The sequence below is a fragment of the Marmota flaviventris genome, chromosome 17, assembly GCF_047511675.1.
Source record: "Marmota flaviventris isolate mMarFla1 chromosome 17, mMarFla1.hap1, whole genome shotgun sequence".
Taxonomy (NCBI): domain Eukaryota; kingdom Metazoa; phylum Chordata; class Mammalia; order Rodentia; family Sciuridae; genus Marmota; species Marmota flaviventris.
Genome location: NC_092514.1, coordinates 13,496,781 through 13,502,780, shown reverse-complemented (window position 1 = coordinate 13,502,780; position 6,000 = coordinate 13,496,781). Strand labels below are relative to the sequence as shown.

The window sequence follows — 6,000 nt, the reverse complement described above, 5'->3', positions numbered from 1 at the left end:
TCACTTTGCATCATGTTCCAGGTTCATTCATGTTGGAGTGTGTATCAGTCTCTCATTCCTTTTTATGGTGGAATACTAACCCATTGCATGACTATGGCACATTTTGTCCTTTTATCAATTGTTGGACATCTGGGTTGTTTCCACTTTTTGGCTATCAAAAATAATACTGTTGTGAAACTTCATGCATAGACTTTCTGTGGACATGTGTTCTCCTTTCTCTTGTGTACATGTGTAGTAGTGGAATTGGTAGGTCATATGGTAACTCTACATGTAACTGTTTGAGCAAACACCACAGTGTTTTGCAAAATAGTCACACCATTTTATAATCCCCTTTTGTCTACCCTAGATTGAAATGGGAAGCAAGGACACTTAAAGGCCAACCTGCAAGTGGGTAAGGCTGGCAGGAAGCATCAGGTAGAGGCCAGAAGTCTCTGATACGGTGGAGGGGTGAGAAGTGATGTGACACAGTGCCCTGCATCTGCCTCCATCCCCACAGTGTGGCAGAGAGCAGATGCCCTCCAAATATCTGTCGATCACAAATCTGCAAACCACATGGACAGAATGATGAGTGGTTGCTGGGGTCTATCAGGAGAATGGGGAGGGACTAGATGAGGAGACTGTTCTGGAACTAGACAGTGGGGATGGCTGCACAACGTTGAACATGAACTCAGTTGCACTGAACTGAACATTTCAAAACGAGTAAACTACTCAATTTTATTTAAAATTAATCATAAGCAAATAAAAAATAAACAACTAAAATGAGTAGGAAAATAAGTGAAATGAGTAAGGGAGGTGAAGGCTGCTCTGGGCATAGCAGGTCAAGGTGGAGCTCAGGAGCTGGCCCTGGCTGTGGATCCTCTGGGAGCTCAGACCTGGAGCTGGTGGTGGAGGGGTTTCTGGCAGAGACTCTCCCTCTGGTGTTTAAGGTGGTGATGGAGCCACTGTTGGAGCTTCCACAACTGCTGGAGGTGGCCCTGCAACTGCAAGAGGAGACAAGATCACAAATGTCCATGTTCGTTCCAGGCACAAGATACTGTCCACTGACTTTCAGAGAGAACTCCACACAAAAACTCAGCATGAGGAAGTGTTCCCAGACTGTATCAACCACTGATTGCCCCGTTTCTCATTGTTCCTCCCCCACTGCAGCTTCTAGAAGCTCTGTTCTGTGTGTCCAGCCCCAAACTCCTCCCCACATGCTCACAGGCCCCACCCCAGTCCTATCATCTTCAGAATCTGCCTCAGTGGACTCTGAGTGCTCCAGGAGTTCCAGGAGAAGGTGGTTTTGAGTCCCACAGATGGGCCTGGAGTGTTGAGTTGGCTGATGTCCTGTTGTGTGGACATGAGCCTAGGGGAACGTGGGTGGCAGCAGCATGAGAGGCCCTGCCTTTCCTCCACTCTGCCCTCCCAGGCAACCCTGTATGGCTGCACCTCTGGTCCTCTGGCCCGAGCCTTCTAGAGGCCAGCCCCACCCTGTGTCCACCCCAGTATGACACCCCTGGTCCACAGACAGCTCTGGTAACCAAGAATGGGCAGAAATCCCAATGGGAGAGTCCTTGATCAACACTGACCATCTAACTCTTTTTCAGGGAGCATTGACACACTTTCTGTCTGCTCCCTCCCCAGTGGCATGTCAACTCCATGATGAGAGTGAGGTGGTGTCCACTGCGTGCATTGCACTCACTGTCACAGGGCTGGTGCTCCAGTAAGATCTAATAGAGGAAGGAAGAATGGGAGTCCATCTTGCCAGCCTTCCCCAAGCTAAAGAGCTTATACCAACATGCCGTCCAATTCTCTCTTTACCTCATCTGGGTCATATGCATGACTATCCAGAGGAGGACATTGCAGCTGCTCTAATGTCTAAACTTTACCCTGATATTTAGTGTGACTGTGTGACCTGGAGTAAGAGGGCAGGGGTCATTCCCTGCTCTCTTCATTGGATCATGGTCAGTGCCTCCAAAAGTGTCTGCACATAGTGTGGCTTCATGTGTATTCGTTAAAGGTTGGAATGCTATCACCTACTTCTGAGATGTCTTGAGTGGTCCTGAATCCCTCTGCCAGCCCCCAGGGAATCCAGTTTGGGTACACTGAGAAGCTCATAGAGTGAACCTTGAACGTCCTTTACAATGAAGAAAGCAGCTTAACCCAATAAGGGGGTGAGTGAGGGGTAAGGGAAAAGGTTCCCTGACCGGGGAGGACAATGACGGGAACAGGCACAGCCCCTCCAGCAGATCTTCCCATGGGATCAAGACCTGGTAAGCGCTTTCCATGGAAATCGCACTGAGTCCTCAACAACCCTGAGAATTGACCATCTAGGCACCCCGCTGTCAGAGAACAGACTGAGGATTAGAGAGGTGCAGGGACATTCCCAGGACCCAGAGTGTAGGTGGCCATGTCACACTGTGCCTAGAAAGTGGGGCTCATGTTTTGAACATGAGAGCCTGTTGTATGAAGGTGAAAGTCCAGTAGATGCTGGTGAAGGAGGGGTTTTAGTAGGGGTAGGGGTGGCCGCCCAGGACATCAGGCTCCAGGGCGTCCCTCAGGTTATCCATTATGCCTGCCTGTACCACACAGAGTGTGTGGGGGGGAGTCATCCACCTCTATGGACAACTTTCCCTCTTGGGGCCAGACAGTGGGGAGACAGAGTCATTGGGCAAAATGTGATTCACCAGGAGGGTTGGGGGCCAGAGCTCAAACCAAACTCCAAAGTGGCTTACACCAGAGGACAGGAGACCCCCAACGCAACAGTGGTTCTCAGTGCCATCATCAGCAGTTCCACTCTTTGGGACTGAGGTGGGATCTTCAGAGACCTTCTCATGCCTGAGGATTCCTCACCTTCAGGTCTTAGATTTATTAAGGTAAAAAGCACATGTAAACTTCACTATCTGTCCATTTTTAAAAATTTGTTCTAATTAGTTACACATGGGAGCAGAATGCATTTCGATTCACTGTACACAAATGGAGCACAACTTTTCATTTTTCTGGTTGTACATGATGTAGAGTCGCACCACATGTGCCGCCATATTGTACCTTGGGTAAGGATGTTCATCTCATTCCACCATCTTTCCTTACCCCCATGCCCTCTCGCCTTTCTTCCACTCTTTGCCCAAATGTTCCTCCATTCTCCCCATGCCCCCCAATCCCCTTTTTTGGGTCAGCATCCACTTATCAGAGAGAAAATTCAGCCTTTGGTCTTTTGGGATTGGCTTAATTCACTTAGCATGATAGTCTCCAACTCTATCCATTTACCTGCAAATGTCATAATTCTATTCTCTTTTAATGCTGAGTAATATTCCATTGTGTATATGTACCAGTTTCTTTATCCATTCATCTATTGAAGGTATCTAGGTTGCTTTCACAGTTTAGCAATTGTGAATTGTGCTGCTGTAACACTGAAGTGGCTGTGGCACTGTAGTATGCTGTTTTTAAATCTTTAGGGTATAGACCCAGGAGTGGGATAGCTGGGTCAAATGGTGGTTCCATTTCAAGTTTTCTAAGGAATTTCCAAACTGCTTTCCAGATTGGTTGTACCAATTTGCAGTCCCATCAGCAATGTATGAGTGTGCCCTTTTCCCCACAGCCTCACCAACACTTACTGTTGCTTGTATTATTGATATCTGCCATTCTGACTTGTCATGAGGGGGCAAAATTGTGACATATGCAGTCGAGGGGAGAAATAAAGAATGTCCACATGCTTTTGCCCCTTTCAATGCTTTACTCACTCAAATTACTCAATACAGTATCACTCTGTAGACTCTTAATCAAGAAAACAACAATCCTTAATTCTAGGCACTGCAATAGACATAATCAATTCATAGCAAACAATTCTAGATTAATTAATTCACAGCAAATAATTCTATATTAATTCTAAGCACTGCAAAACACACTTAATCATGACAGGCTAATGACAGACATTCTCTCTGGATGCTAAGTTCAAAAGTCTTAAGCCTTAGGCCTTATGTCCAACAGATGAGCACTCACTCAGACCACAATGATCAGGTCTGGAACCAAGGCAGGCTTTTCCTGATGTGGAGTGGATGACCCCTTGAGAAGAGGGTTGTAGGGAGAAGTTGCAGCTCTCAACAAGGTCCAGACGAGGCGGAGTTTGAGAGCAGTGAGGATCACGCAGAGGCTCAGGAAATGATGACAAGTGATAGGATGTCAGGTCTTCATCAGGCTCTCTAGCTCGAGTGCATCCTTGTTTCGGCTGGCTGAATCCCTATTCATTTGCTTAATTATTTATATTAAATTTTGGGGGCTTTAAACCCCCCTTTTAATCCTTATCAGCTATCACTGGATTTCTTCATGACATCATTTACCCTGGGGTCAGAAACACCTGGTCTGGTCTCCACCCTGATCTTCTCTACTTTCCTCTTATCAGGTGAGGACAGCCTGCCAGGGGCTTCACTCTGTTTATCAGGGTGAGGGGAAGTAACTTGTCTGAGGCCATACTGGAGGGCTCTGTGGGTGTTGCCTGGTGTGACTGCAGGTTTCAAAGTGGAGTTTTAAAAATGGAGTTGCTTAGGCTCAGGCCTAAGGCCATCCTCACATGACTGGAGTGAAATGAAATCTTAAGAGTCATTTTGATTTGCATTTCTCTAACAGCCAGAGATGTTGAATAGTTTTTCATATATTTGTTGATCAATTCTATTTCTTCTTCTGAGAAGTATCTTTTCAGCTCCTTAGCCCATTTATTGATTGTTTTTTTTTTTTTTTTTGGTGTTAGGTTTTTTTTTTTTTTTAGTTCTTTATATATCCCACTATCTGTCCATTTTAATGTATACAATTCAATGGCATCATTGAATTATAAAACCATCACCATCATCTAGTCAAGAACATTCTTGCCACCCCAAATGGAATCCTTGTGCCTATTAAACTGTCATTCCCAGCTGGGTGTATGCCTTTAATCCCAGTGGCTTGGGAGACTGAGGCAGGAGGATTATGAGTTCAAAGCCAGCCTCAAGAACTTAGCAAGGCCCTAAGCAACTGAGAAAAACTCTGTCGCAAAATAAAATATTTTAAAAGGGTAGGGATATGGTGCAGGGGTTAAGCGCCCCTGGGTTCAATCCCTTGTACCAAACAAACCATCAAAAAAAAAAAAACAACTAACAACAACAAAAACCTGTCATTCCCATTCCCTATGCCCAGCCTCTGATACTCACTAGTCTTCTTTCTCTCTCTATGGATTTGCCTATTCTCAATATTTCATATAAATGAAATCAGTCAATATATGGTCTTTTTTGTCTGGCTTCTTTTTTCTGAACATAATGTTTTCTGGGTTCATCCATTTTGTAGCATCTGTACAAATGTCTTCCTTATTGAGCTGAATAATATTTCATTGTGTAAATGTTTAGTTCAACCATTCATCAATTTATGGTGATCTGCAGTGTTTCCATCTTTTGGCTATTGTGAAAAGTGTTGCCAGGAAAATTCATGCAAGATTGTTTGAGCAGCTTTTTTATTTGTTTTAAACAAACATGTATTTTATTTATTTATTTAATTGATTTTATTTTTTTAAATATACAACAGCGGGATGCATTACAATTCTTATTACACATATATACCACAATTGTTCATATCTCTGTATATAAAGTAGGTTGACACTCAATTAGTGTCTTCATACATGTACTTTGGATAATGATGTTCATCACATTCTACCATCCTTGCTAATTCCCTGCCTCCTCCCTTCCCCTCCCACCCATCTTCCCTATCTAGAATTCATCTATTCCTCCCATGCTCCCCCTTCTTTTTTATTTTTTAATTAGTTAAACATGACAATGCAATGATCTTGACATCATACATTTGAATCAAATGGGGTATAATTTCTAATTTTTCTGATTGTACAGGTTGCAGAATCACATTGTTCATACAGTCACCTATATACGTACAGCAATACTAGTGTCTATTTTATTCTGCTGTCCTTCCTATCCCCCCTTCCCCTCCCCTCCCCTCCCATAACTTCTCTCTACCCAATCTAATGTGACACATTTCTTTTTATTTTCT

At 44.1% G+C, this 6,000-nt stretch overlaps 1 long non-coding RNA gene across 2 annotated transcripts in view; it reads right to left on the bottom strand.

Annotated features, from left to right (window-relative positions):
* Nucleotides 1-742: 742 nt before the first annotated feature.
* Nucleotides 743-6,000, bottom strand: part of LOC114084573 (uncharacterized) — a 68,025-nt gene continuing 62,767 nt past the window's right edge. The window contains exon 5 of one of the 2 annotated variants that reach the window (XR_011704975.1): nt 743-980. This is a non-coding gene — a long non-coding RNA (uncharacterized lncRNA). The remainder of the gene's footprint in view (nt 981-6,000) is intronic. The other variant, XR_011704976.1, reaches the window with a different exon arrangement.